We start from the raw sequence: 14788 nt of genomic DNA on the forward strand, positions 1-14788 counted from the left end.
ACCTTGTGCTTGATGCTGAGCCTGCACTGCTGTTAGATGGAATAAAGATATTCTTACTTACTTACTTACAAGTAAGGGTTGCTGTTATTATGAGCCTGACAGTAAGGAATCTTCATGGTATGGTGCACCCACAGCTTTTTCACTGCTATGGCTCTCATGTGGGACTTGAGCTACTTCCTGATATCTTCTTCCTTTCCTCCATAATAAATAGAAGCTCAACCATCTGGCTCAATGGTTCTGGGATACCTTCCCACGCTTTTAAAACACAATCTGGTGCTTCCTGCACACGGATCTGTTATCTTGAAATGAGAACAACTTCTCTTGCCTGAGCATCTGGCAGAAATGTGGACTTGCAGTGACCAAGTTCTTCCTTGGAATAGGATACGGAGTGAGACTCCATAAGAAACATACCATTAGAATTCATGTGACAAGAACACACTGATTCAGCTATATGGCTTTGGAGTTCACACAATCATCATGCCAGAGAATTTACATCAGTGGTTGGACTGACATTTAAAGATGAAATGTTAAAAAGATGGAAGGAATATTCAAACGCACATATGCAGACAAATACAAACCTGCATTGTGCTGATCCAGAGCTTATTTCAGCTCAGTGTATATTTGCAGCAAATCTTAGACATCTACCCCTAACATATATTGCTGCATGTTTGACAAATTCATATGACGCAATGTGTCCTTTAATTTCCTTCCATGTTGTGCCTGTATAAGACCAAATGGCTATGTGAAAGTAGGGAGCAACTCTGGGACAGACAGGAGTGGATCAGAAATAGAAATAAAGCACACACACAAAAAGTAGAAAGAGAGCTGTTCAGTTGTGAGTCTGATTGCCATCTTCAAATATCTAAAAGGCTGTCACATGGAAGATGGAGGAAGCTTGTTTTCTCCTGCTCTGGAGGCTAGGACTCAAACCAATGGCTTCAAGTTACAAGAAAGGAGATTCAGACTAAACATCTGGAAGAACAGTAAGGGTTGTTTGACAGTGGAACAGTCTCCCGCAGGAGGTTGTGGACTCTCTTTCATTGGAAGTTTTCAAGCAGAGGTTGAATGGCCATCTCTCACAGATGCTTTAGATGAGATTCCTGCATTGCAAGCATTTGGACTGGGTAACCTTTGAGGTCTCTTCCAACTCTACAATAATTCAATGATTCTATGTTTCAAGGAAGTCTCCTTATCAAAGGATTTTCTTTCATTGCCTCTTGAAAAGACTGCTTAGGGCAACTTTTCTTTCAACTTCCCTAAGCAGAATAGTTGCCCCAACTTCCAAGCAATCTTTTCAAGAACACGAATGGAAATTCTGTGGAATCAGAGTTGTAGAGTTGGAAGGGATCATGAGAGCTATCTGGTCCAACCCCCTGCAATGAAAGACTCTTTAACCCAATTAGGGGGGATAAACCCACCACCCTGAGATTGCTTAGGAGACTTCCTGTGAAACTGTATTTTTAGGTGTTTGAAAGTTATGGAAACCAAGGTGTGTTTCCCTGTACAACCACAAAGGCTGTACTTGATTTGAACAAGAGTCAGTCCACATCTTCAGAACAACTACACGCACCAAAGCCCCCACTGAGATTCCAGATGAGTAGGTACCTCTGGCTGTATATGCACTATTGCAAGATAAATAGCTTCATGGTACAGTTTAAAGAAAATTAATGTGCTGCAGTATGAACAATGACACCATTGTTCCTGGTTGCTTCCTGATTACTTGTCCATTAATTATTCATCCTGATTTGTTTAAACAAAGGTAGTGCACAAGTATTATATGTTCACTATTTATTGAGCAGTCATCCTGATTTCTTTGTTATCTCAGACTTTCTAGTGCATTTTCCTATCACTTTCCTTACTGCAAACAATCAGGGGGATGGGGAATGGCATTGAACAAGAGCAGCAGAGAGCTTTATTCTACTTTAAAACTAAATTTGCTGCCATGCAAATGAATTCCTCCTGCAATACCAGTGACAGTTGTGATGACCCAACACATAACAAACAGAGACAGTGCTATCAGGCCACCATAACTTGGTAACTCATCAGGGGTGTAGCCAACCTACAGAATAATACAGTTTATTCCCCAATGGAGCCCCTGCCTTAAATTGCTCTGTGGATTTGGAAGTACATCATTATCTTTTGCTTTACTGCTTTATATCAGTGTGTTGTAGCGAAGATGAATATAGTACATCAAAGACTGTGCAAACAAAAAGCACCCCACAGGCCTCAATTTCTCATATGTGTCAACACTTTTCAACCATCCTTAAATCCCAAAATGCATCATGAAGGAAGTTGGGCTCATCTGAAGAAAAGCTCAGGAAGTAAGCTTGAACATTTATCTCTTTTGAAATGTAACTGTCAGGAAAAAAATAATGCCCTGTGTAATATGCAAAGATCCAGCTGGGATTCCAGAAATTTTGCTCACAAAATGCATTTTTAAGATTACTAAAAGCATTCCACTTTTCTGCTTTGTATTTCATTTAGAAATGCAGAACTACAAGATATGATCTGAAGAGGCATCCTTGGTATGTGAAAATAGGAAGGTCAGATCACTGGGATGCTATTTCTACAGTTTTATACTGCTGACACATATAGGCGAATTCAGAAAGCTAGGAGTTTCAGATAGTCTGGAAACTGTAGGTATTTTCAGATGACCTGTTTAGTGAGCATTCATCCTGATTTGGCTGTAGGGATGTTAGGCAAGCATTTCCCTGTCTTAGTCCTTACCACAAAGAGGCTGATCTTCCAGGGGAGCAGGATTATTGCACAAGACCTCACTATCAATTGCCATTGTGAAACCTGGATTTGCTGGTATAAGATTGAATCCCACCCCAAACTAGCAATTATCTGGAAGTGCCTGGTCTTTTTCTTTACAAAACGTCTACCATTTTTATCTTGAAGACCACAGAACCTAAGATACATGTGCAACACAGTCCACGCTGCACATTACAGCAGTCGACACAACAACATTTGAACCTTGAATGCTATGGGAGAACTACTTATGTAGACAAAGATACTGAGATAATCTCTGCTATGCTCCAAGGCAACCCATGATATCACCTTTGCAGTTTTAATCCTTTCTGGTGCCCAAAGAAAATTTCTGGTGGGGAAAGGCAGGAGAAAACCATGGCCAGTTCCTAACACTGTCCCTGGATGCTAGCATTACAATGCCCAAGATCTACCGAGGCCAACTTATTGGCAAACAGGCCTAAGCAAAATGCCATATTTATGGGCATTTTTAAAATGCCATATTCAAGAGTAATGAAATCCCCTCTATACAAGATTGGATCCAAAAGCTGACAGAATATGCCAAATTAGACGGTCTATCAGAAAAAATAAAGAATAAATCAAAACAGGAATTTGTTTCAAAATGGGAGGTTTTCAAGGAATATTTGAAAAATAAATATAGTAGTTTAAATTCTGTTGCAGCATTCGAGGAACTTCAGTTATAGTTGCAAGGTAGATATAAGAAATAGGATATATTAAGAAAAAGTTTAATTATGATAAAAGTGTGTATTGGCAATAAGTAATATGAAATCGAAATATGGAATAGACAGGAGGTTGGGTCTTTAATGTTAAGACCAATATATGTTTTATTGTTTAAGAAAATTATGTGTCTATGGTTATTCCTGTGTGTAATTTGGTACTTGTGTTTTTTCTTTTTTCTTGCTGTATCAATAAAAAATAATAAAATAAAATGCCATGTTCATGGGGATTTTTAGTGGCCGTTTCACTGTCATATGAGACTCCCTTCCTTGAGAGCAAAGCCTGAGCACGAGCATCTTCCCAATATTTCATTATATGAGGCATGACTTAATTCGATAGTAGACTCCTAGGAAAAACTCCTTATCTGAAACCTAACAGAGATACTGTCAGTCAGTGTAGACCAAGAATGGGGAGCATGTGGCCAGTAGTGACTCATGGTGACAGAGGGTTGAGGCAATTGTGTCCTCCTCAGGGGAGCAGGAAGGGGGTGCGGGGGATGCAGTCTGCCCCGGGTGTCATCCCCGAGGGGGTGACAAAATGCCACACTGCAGGGAGTGGCACTTGCCATGGGGCCTGGCCTACAGTGTGCCCAAGCCATGCGTCTCTCCTGGGAGTGACGCAGTGGCTCAGCTGCGCAAATCGGCAGCATGGGGCTTGCATCCTCCAGGCGGACTCCGTGGGCAGATTGCCGCAGGGCCCCCATGCGCAGATTGCCCAGCCCCCATGGGTGGCTCTCCCCGACCCTGCCACTCCGGGTGCCGGGGCAGCTAGCTACGCTCCTGATCCTCCTGGCTCCAGCAATGTTGTGTTCATCCAGCCAGGGTTGAGGCATGATGAGGCAGGATGTGTTCAGAGAGTAAAGGTGGTGGCCATACAGGTGTGCAGACCCAATAATATAATCACATTCTACTTCTTTCTTCTTTTTGTAATTCTTTAGTAAAAGTGAAGCCTTATTTACCTAGGGATCCATCAGCCTCGCCATCCCCGGACCTTGGAGGGAACAAAAGTACCAGGAAAGCAAAATCTTCTTTGGAGAAAAAGAGTTTATTGAAATCTGTGCACAGAGATAATCTGTACACAGAGACAACCAGCAGGATAGCTCCTGAAAACTGGCTGTAAATACATGGCATTTGGCAGGCATTCTTATACTGTAGGTACACATTTCTCCACCAATCACCAATTGCCAACCTATAGGTACACCTTCCTTCCACCAATCACCAATTGCCAACCTATAGGTACACCTTCCTTCCACCAATCACCAATTGCCAACCTATAGGTACACCTTAGGAGGATAATCACGTTAAGCACGTTCCTCACCCATTTCCCTGTCTTTTGGGCCTACGTGGCTTCTCTTATTCTTTACTTGACCAGTGTCACAAGCCAAACCTGCTCAAGCAATCTTTATTGGAATCTAAAGCCAAAGCTGCTCAGGCAATCTATATTGCAATCTATATTGCGACAGAGCTAAACCGTCCCTTCCTTCATTCCCTCCTCTTCTTTTGGACAGCCTTCTGGCTCGTCCAAGGCAATAGGCTGGTATTCACGCCTCAAAGCTATCACTCGGGGACCCATCATGCGCGACATTGTTTTGTGCACCATATTTTGCAAGCATTGCACCAAGCAGGGAATACAGAAGCAGAAAAGCAAAAGGATTATAAGTGTACTGTCAATACCATAATATGCCTGATTCAACCACCATCGGGGAGCCAATAATATAACCAATTCCATGGATCATGGATCACCTTCTGTAATTTTTAGCGGGTTTTCAGCTATCATTGTTTCCATGTGGTCAATTGTGGCCGAAATGCTGATATTTTACTCAATAACCTAGTCTCCATCTGACCATGTTCACCAGGTGCAGCACCTTCCTTGTCTCCTGCAACTAGGAGAACGAGGAACACTAGGAGGATCATCAAGGGGATAGAAGGATCGGGCCGTCGTCTCCCGCAGAGCCTATGACGCTCATGCCAGCAGAAAAAGAGACACATCCATGTGGCAAGGGCAGTTGAAATAACTCCCATCCACCAACCCCAATCACTCCATGGTTCCTCCCAGCAATATTCAGGGGGTGTGCTCATTGTTGAAGAGCCCACTGATATTTGTGCCCGATTACCTGTTGAGCCTCAAGGATGAGAGCCCACCGGTGAGCTGATGCTCCCACTATGTGGGTCAACTTTTCTACTAACCCTGTTGGGTGGATTGAACTCTCGTGATGCCTCCCTACTGACCAGGGCATATGGAGGCTGAAATCCTGGGGTGGCAATTCTTATTTTGGGAGGCTCGAGCCACCACGATTGTCAGAGGTGGTGCTGCAGAATTTACTGGCACTTGTTCAGCAATTTCAATGCACACCTGGTTAAGGCTCCCACTCCTGTAATACTTGCATTAAGATAGGTTCTGTCCCATCTATTGCCTGTATTAAGAGTAGGACCTGGTCTATCAAATGAGGTTGGTACAGTGCTCTACCCCCCGAATGACAGTTGGTTACTTCCCCCCAACAGCAAGAGCAGTCCAGAACTTGATAGAATTCGACCGTCTCTGCAACTTCCCGTAGGAGCACTACCCACGCGTGCTGGATAGTGGTGTGGAAGAGGAGCCACAACGGGGAAGCGGGATGTTTCAATATGGTAACCTCATCAAACCCCTGTTTCCAATAGCCAATGAGCACACCATCTCTTACCACCGGCAAGACGAACCAGTCATAGCAGAGGTCAGCAGGCCAGTAAGGGCGGTATGGCTCGGTGGGGTCAGGACTGTGGGACATAGAGCAAATCAATACAGAATATAACAGAAAAAAAGAAAAGAGAAAGTCCTTATGAAAGTAGAACCTGGTGGACTTCCTGGATTAGTCCCGGCACGGGTTTTCACGTAGGGGACGCTGCCCGCGGGCGCCCCTCCCATCCAATTCTTCAGCTGTGCGTTGAGATATCAGCTTCCGGTGTGATATCAGCAGAGCGGTCGTCTGCCAGGCATCTGGAGATAGTCAGCCGAAGGGAGTTCTCTGGATCTGGTGTAACTGTCCAGTCTGAAATGGCTTTCTTCACTGAGTATGGTGGACCCAAGGGGTAATGCCGGCAACTTTCACGGCCGTGGGTGTGGAGAGCAGGACGGTATAAGGTCCCTTCCAGCACGGTTGTAGCGGCGTCCGTGCCCAATCTTTTACCCACACTTCATCACCTGGCTCGAACTGATGCAGCCAACACACAGGGGTTGCGAGCCTGGGTCCACCTGTTGAGACAGAAAACTCGGAAGAATATCTGGACTTAATTATTCAATTGCATATCTTGGCTAGCATATGGAGTTAACATTCTAACATATGGGACTGGTCTCCCAAACACCTTAATGGGAGACTATGGACCCTGAGTAATGCCAGGGGTAACATTGTCACCCAATTAGACCCAGTTTCCTGTGTCAGCTTGGATGGCTGATTCTAGGGTCTGTATGCTGTATGCAACTTTCAGTTATAGTGCCTTAGCCAACTCCTGCAACACTGAGTGAACAAAGGCTGGTCCATTGTCAGCTTCTGCCCCTTTGCCAGGTTTAGGGCTCTGGTGAGCGCTGTTATTTCTGCCAATTGTGCTGATGTTCCAGGTGGGAGTGGCTTTGCCTCGATCACCTGGTCTTCCAGGGCTACCACTGCGTAACCTGCCTTCTGGTGTCCAGCCTCAACAAAGCTGCTTCCATCCACAAACCGTGACGGCCACTGGGGGTCTGCTTCATCTTTAAGGTCAGGTCTGCTAGAGTACACCTCATCCATTACTTCAATGCAGTCATGCGTGGGCTCCTCACCTTCTCCTACCGGTAATAGGGCAGCTGGGTTGAGGGCTGTGGTGACTTGGAATTTCTAACGCGGATGTAGTAGTAGCATCTGACATTTCCTCATTTTAGCCTAGGAGAGGAAATACGTGCCGTTCGGCAGATGGCACGCTGACTCTTTCCTAAGCGGCCTCGCCCTCCTCCCCGGGCGGTTTCTCCCAACGGTGGACCTCCCGTCTTCAGGGCCATCAACTTCTCTGCCTGGTACTTCTCCTTTTTTTTTTCTGGGCCTCTTCCTCCCTCTGATTATAAGTGGTCTGGGCTAGTTCCAGCATCCATTCAAGGGTGTGGCCCATAAAAACCTTCAAATTTTTTTTTAAATTTTATCGGGCGCTGCCTGGGCTACAAAGGCCACTTTGAGAATTGGGGCGTTGGCAGCCTCATCTGGGTTCACAGGGGTATACTGGCGGTAGGCTTCCTTCAGCCTCTTTAAGTAGGCTCCAGGGGCCTCCTCTGTCCCTTGCACTCTCATGTGTGCTCGGGCTTCAGCATGAATTCGCCTATCCTCCTCTGTAGCTAGCAGGGCATCCATCAAATATTGCACATCATAAAAAGTGGGGTTGTATGTTTAAAAAATTCCCTCAAACAGCTTAATGATTTTGGCAGGGTTTTCTTCAAATGAAGGGTTTTGGTTCTTCCAATTACAAACATCTGCACTAGAGAAGGGGACATGTTGAACTGTATAAGTTCTATTGGGCACCACCCCATCAGGTCCCGCGGGGGCCGGAGGGTCATATACTCTATGGAGAGGCATCACTCTGGCCGCGCCCTTTTCCTGTGCTTCATGTGCCCTATGGAGGGTCACTCTTTTCACTGCCTTCCCCACTCTTTCTGCCACATTCTTCTCTGTTCCCCTATGCATCCTGCTGCTTTTAACAAATGGGGACTGACGTCCACTTCTTCTGCATAAGGTTCCACATACTTTCGCAAACGTTCTGCCTGTTCCTCTGTTCATATCTTTCCATCACTTGTCAACTTAATCAATCTTCCTACAAATGCCTCATCCTCATCATCCTCTTCTCTTTCCTCCCTTTCTCCATCTTCGCCCAGGTTTAACAATGCATTGTCCACAGGATTGGGGCTGGGCCATCTGCTCCCTGTGGCGGGGGTGGTGCCAGGGCTGTTGCCGGGGCATAAGGCAGTGGGGGCATTAAAACTTTATCTTCTTCCCTCTCTAAATCCTGGAGGACTGGGGGGTTGTCCTCCTGTCTTCCTGACTGAGCAGATACGGCTGCCTGAGACTTTTTGGCAGCATGACTTCAGCCAGGGGGGGGGGGTTCTGTTCCACATTGGTCTTCCATGTGGAAATGTAGGGGATTTGATCAGAATGGACATTCAAAATGTTCTGATCTAATAGATTAATGAGTTGCAAATCAAGGGTCCTGGTGGACGGCCAATTTATTCTTTTGGGTGGGCCAATCTAATTCACACAATGTCCTCATCCTCCCCTCATCAGCTTGAATCCCCAAAAGCCTTCCAAAGGGGTGCTTTTACTTTGGCCAGAACCCATTTCTTCCAGATACCCCGCTCCTATTCACAGTAAAAATTCTCTCACACTTCACACACAACAGACCTGCCAGAAAATGCACAACCCTGCAATCGCCCAAGGGGAACGCTAAGCCCCGACCTTCACACATCAAGACAAACACTGGAGTATCCGGTACACACACCACACAGAATACACCAAAAATCACAATATATATATATCCCTCCCTCTTCTGTTCCAAACTTTTGCTGGTGGCACTCTAATGCACAACCCTGCAATCGCCCAGCCAAGGGGCACTAATACCCCGGCCCACACTTGACAATTCAATCACCGGAGTATCTGACATGCAACATACAACATACAAATCACAGCAATATAATTTCTCCTCTGTTTCCCTTTTATTTAACCTTACTGGCACACTTCTACCACGGCCAGTTCCCTTTTCCTGGCGGCACCTTTATTGCCACGGCCAGGTGAGGCTGATCAGGCCTCGCCCTTTCCCTTGGGCTTACCTTGCTTCCGCTGCGGACCTGTCCCCTCGGCGCCATCCTCTTGTTCTCCCTCAACTAGATGTCTCCACTCCAGAACAGTGTGGCTGGCTCCCCCCCACGAAACAGGTGGGGTGCGCACGGGAGCCTGCAAAACGCTGCTGAGCTGTTCACCTTGGTTGAGCCTGGCCCTCCGGTCCGTATTGGGGGGGGGAGGCTTATCCCGGACGAGCCCCCAAAGAAATGAAGCCTTATTTACCTAGGGATCCATCAGCCTCGCCATCCCCGGACCTTGGAGGGAACAAAAGTACCAGGAAAGCAAAATCTTCTTTGGAGAAAAAGAGTTTATTGAAATCTGTGCACAGAGATAATCTGTACACAGAGACAACCAGCAGGATAGCTCCTGAAAACTGGCTGTAAATACATGGCATTTGGCAGGCATTCTTATACTGTAGGTACACATTTCTCCACCAATCACCAATTGCCAACCTATAGGTACACCTTCCTTCCACCAATCACCAATTGCCAACCTATAGGTACACCTTCCTTCCACCAATCACCAATTGCCAACCTATAGGTACACCTTAGGAGGATAATCACGTTAAGCACGTTCCTCACCCATTTCCCTGTCTTTTGGGCCTACGTGGCTTCTCTTATTCTTTACTTGACCAGTGTCACAAGCCAAACCTGCTCAAGCAATCTTTATTGGAATCTAAAGCCAAAGCTGCTCAGGCAATCTATATTGCAATCTATATTGCGACAGAGCTAAACCGTCCCTTCCTTCAAAAGGACTAGGGTCTTCCTAGCCTCACAGATATACTCCAGAGCTCATGCCTTGATATTGGCAATCATTTATATTCAGTTCACCAGAATGGGCAAGCACAAAATGGCATTTCTCAAGCCTGCCTTCACAGTAGAGTTTTACCATGACTGCCACACTACATGTTCCATGTCAGCGGTAGTTCAAAAGAAAAATGATCCAGTTGAATGTACACCTTGTTCACGCCTCATTTATTTCAATGGGGGGAGTTAGCATTAAGCAGGCACATAAATCTCTCTCTGAAATGATTGGGACTTTGAAAGTGCTTCGGTTTTGCTGTACATAGTGCCCTTTTTGCAATATATAAAGGCCAATAGAGGCTTTTGGTTAAATAGCAGCTGTTCAGGCTATGGGATTCTAACCCTTCTCTGTCTCTGCGCAAAACAAGAGCTGCTTAGCAAAGGCAACTCTGTGGGATCCAAAGCCAGTCTGTTGGCAATTTGAACCTGGCTCTTGGACATTTAATTCTGATAAGGTTTCTGCACGCAAAAATCATACTGCCCTGTTTTGCATTCCTCTTGCCAGCTCCAGTACTTTGGACAAAAATAAATTCAGAATTACCATCAGGCTTTCAAATATTTCTCAGATGGCTAAATAAGGACTGGTTTGTGCACTGTGCGGTTGCACAAGAGGGAGCTGGAATGAGGAAATGCTCTCTCTCTCTCTCTTTCTCTAAGCATCCCTCAATCAAGCTGACACAAGACCAAGTTTCCATTTCCAGTTAACTTTCTTATATGCTAAGATTGTGCAATCTTGCCCCAGCGTAACACAAAGGCATGTCAGATATGCCTTTCAGTACAGATATGCCATGCAGTACAAAGGCAGATACTGTCTGGTTCCCTAAGTGGATCACAGGCCAGCAATCATTCAGGGAGTATGAGCAGGGAAAGCTTGGCTGGGCCCCTGCCTTTCATCTTTATGGGAGCTTTGACACGTGGGCATTACATAAGCTGCCAAACTCATCTTTCAATTGAAACAACTAATCTGGAAATCAAATTCAAAAGCTGTTTGGTTTTCCCTGTCTTAAACTGAACAAGTAAAAACCAAGCACCCTTTTTACCCCTTACTAAACAAACAGAAAATCTGAAGCCTCCCCCCTCCCCCGCCACTGTCAAAGGAAAATCCCAGGCATGTGGCGACATGTATGTGCAAGCGAGAGGGAATTTTGCAATTAAAAAACAGAGTTCTGTCCAAGTACAGTGCAAAGCTTTATTTTGGGAAACAAGTTAGTTCAGCACATTACAGTTAGTGACGCACGATGGCTAAAGTTATAATTTCGGAACGGGGACTTTCTAAAGTGGTGGTGAATGGTTCAAACTTTTTACTGTAATATTGGCAATATAAATAAGCAATATTGAGAAACTTGGCATCTGGTTGGGGTTGGCTCAGTCTTGTCTTTTTTTTGTACCCCAGGCAAACCTAACACTGCCTGCCCCTGATCCATAGTTTATTGTTTAACCAACTGCAGTCTCCTTTTCCTTTCCCACTCAAACAGAGTGAAGAACTGAAATTAGGAAAATGAGAACTCTGGACTTGCCCCATCCACCTCAGATGATCTATTCCCAAGGTTCTGGGTCCGTTTAGTCAAGCCCCCTGCTCTTCACGCGGCCAACCAGATGCCTCTGTAAAACCCACAAGCAAGATTTGAGCACAAGAGGACTCTCCCATCTGGTGGTTTCCAGAAATGGGTATTCAGAAACATTCTTGCTTCCAGCTGCAGAGGCAGAGCATAGCCATCCTGGCTAGTAGCCATCAATAGCCCTCTACTCCATTAATTTGTCTAATCCTCTTTTAAAGCAACCTAGGTTGGTGGCCACCACTACCTCCTGAGCGAGCCCGTTCCACAGTTTAACAATGCACTGGAAACCAGCAGTAGGTGGAATCAGAGCCGATGTTTAACAAAGCCAACTAATTCTAGTTTTACCCACACACACACACACCCCACACCCCTGCTGAGTTCTACACGGGGAACACTGACCATTTACAGAGGATGGCAGCCAGTGCTGCCTTCTTGAATTGGACATAAGCAAGGAAGCAGGCAGGCCAGGGCTGGCTGAGGTGGGTGGTGGGGCAGCGTCCCATTTGCCCGTGTGGATGAATCTCCACTGCTTACCCTCCATGAATTCTCTCTGCAATTATGAAAGGTGCACTGCCAGGACCTGGCAAAATTTAAGGGGAGAAATAAATCTTCCTTAAAAAGCTACCGTCCTTTCCTGCAAGCTCATCAAGTACCGCTAATAAAAACCCAAGATCTAAAGAGAAGGTGGGTTTCCCTCCGCTTGCTTAAACAGCCTCTCTCTTTCAGCCTCCTTAATTCGCTAATGTTGTACACAGCCTCTTGTTTATGTGACAGCGCTTATTGCCACAAAGGCAGCTGTGACACTGCCTAAATCGGGCAGGAGACGAAGCGGGGCTGTTCATAAAGCACAGAGCCAGTGTTTACAGATAGCTTACTAATAAATCAGCAGTGCCTGGAAAACTAATACAGAGAAACTTTGCATGTGATGCGAGGTTGATTTTATGAAAGTGGCTCTGACGTGCAGCTGCAGCTCATCTTCAATGACTCATTAGCTTTGAAGAAAATTCCTTTCCTAAGACAGCCAGACTTTTCTTTGACTAATGAGGATTTTCACTTTGCTCTAGCTTTGCCTTGCACGTGCTTATAATAAGCTAGTCTTGAAGCCACCATGGGAGACAAAAACCCACACAGAGGGAAGCGGAGGGGGGGGGACAACACAAATTTTCACAAAGGCTTTACCTCCACGCCGGTCAGTTCCGCAGGCCACTTTATGGCGGATGCGATAGTGTTCCTGCATCCCTGTTTTGCGCAGCATCCACATGACCTCAACAAATATCACTTCCCCCATTTAATCTGGATTTGTCATTTGCGGCGCCAGGGGGGTGGGGGGTGGGATTCCAATATGTAAAAATCCTCACAGAAATGCTAACTTCAGATAATGTCTGAGGGGAGGGTTATATGAGATGGCATTTTGACATAGTGGATGCTATGAAAAACTTGTGCGCATGAAGAGTCCGCCACGTGAAATTGCCTGTTGAAACAGCCATGGCACAAATTATCATGCACAGCAGCAACAAAAACCTTTGCAACCACTCACATCTGATGAACTTAAGAGGCAGATTAAACAAGTGATACTGAAAGAGGCATTTGTTGGCAGGAATTCCTAAGCGTAAAAAAGGGAGTTGGGAACCCTTTTGCTCCATGGGCCAGATCCTTATCAGGACATACTTCAGGATTTCAAAGCACAGCCAAACTGAGCAGAATTTAACACCCTAGGGCAGGATGCATGGTCATTCTTGTATTCAATAAGTGCTGACATTCACACTGCTTTTTTTATAAAAAAAAAAAAATCACTGGGTTTAGTTTTTTATGGTGCATCAGGCAACTAATGTAGACCTGTGTGTCCAAATACATTTTGGTTATGTTGAAATATACTGTATAGGACTTGGCCTGCTAAAGATTTGTTACTGGAGTGTTTGTATAGATGACAATTATTTTATTATAATAAACTATTCCATTCCACTTTCCCATTTAAGTTCCATGTTGAACACATCCTGCTCTGACCCCGACAATGGGTCTTTCACCAGAGACCAGTCTTGTCAAGTTAATTTGGATGGCCCAGCATTTTCCACTGAATGACAATTTTTTCTCTTTAGCCCATTTCACTCAGCCCTTCAAGTGTACATAATATAAAAAGACAGAGGGGGAGGGGTGACACCTGTTTATTCTCCCTACCTATTCTTGACATGTTGTCTTTGCCTGGGTGATTAGAGCTCTCAGGTGTACATTTTGTACACATTTTGTATGCATGATTCTCCCCCTTTCTCTGTATGCATTCACTATCCACCGTTAGAAGACTATTGGGGGTGTTTTGTAAAGCTGATTTGGATGGCTCAGCACTTCCCATTTAGCAGCAGCTGGAAGACTGTATGGAAAAAATGGGTTTGCACAAATCCTCTCTGTTATTCTCACAACCATCTTGCAATATAGCTGGGGGGAGAGGCAGACTTTTGCCCTAGGCAATCTAATAATCATTTATTTGTTTTATTACACTTTTTAATATTTGTTTTATTTAGACCATTTCCATACTGTTTAATGTAGAATACATACTCTAAGCAGTACGCAGAAAACTAAAGCAACAACAACAGGCAGCTTAAACACCAACAATGCCCAGCTCCGTATACAAATGTTACATTAATACAAAACCCCTAATAAAGAAAGAGATCTCAGTTCCTTCTTATCCCCTTTCAGCCTTCTAGCTCTCACCCAGGACTCCACCTATTCTGCTCTGGCTCTCACTCACAGCATAAACAAACTCATGCACAAAATCTTGGAGAGATCCAAGAAACTGCTGGCCTCACTCTAGTCTCTAGGGTTGCTTTTATGGACAGAACCAAGGTGGGTGGAGCCTTCTCAGGCTGCTCATAGCTGGGTTCCAGGTACAGCAGGCTTGGTGAATTTCACAGGGGTCCCAAGGATTTGATTAGATTTAATTAATTTCTATGGGACATGGGTGGCGCTGTGGGTTAAACCACAGAGCCTAGGACTTGCCGATCAGAAGGTTGGCGGTTCGAATCTTCATGACGGGGTGAGCTCCCGATGCTTGGTCCCTGCTCCTGCCAACCTAGCAGCTCGAAAGCATGTCAAAGTGCAAGTAGATAAATAGGTACCGC

General features: G+C 45.2%; 1 long non-coding RNA gene across 1 annotated transcript; it reads right to left on the minus strand.

Moving 5' to 3' along the window:
• Positions 1-4511: 4511 nt before the first annotated feature.
• LOC144327513 (uncharacterized) lies at positions 4512-10061 on the minus strand. Its single transcript, XR_013392586.1, has 2 exons — positions 9301-10061; positions 4512-6714 (listed from the first exon to the last, which is right to left on the minus strand). It is a non-coding gene; the product is annotated as an uncharacterized LOC144327513 (long non-coding RNA).
• Positions 10062-14788: the final 4727 nt, after the last annotated feature.

The sequence above is a fragment of the Podarcis muralis genome, chromosome 4 (assembly GCF_964188315.1).
Source record: "Podarcis muralis chromosome 4, rPodMur119.hap1.1, whole genome shotgun sequence".
NCBI classification, from domain to species: Eukaryota; Metazoa; Chordata; class Lepidosauria; order Squamata; family Lacertidae; genus Podarcis; species Podarcis muralis.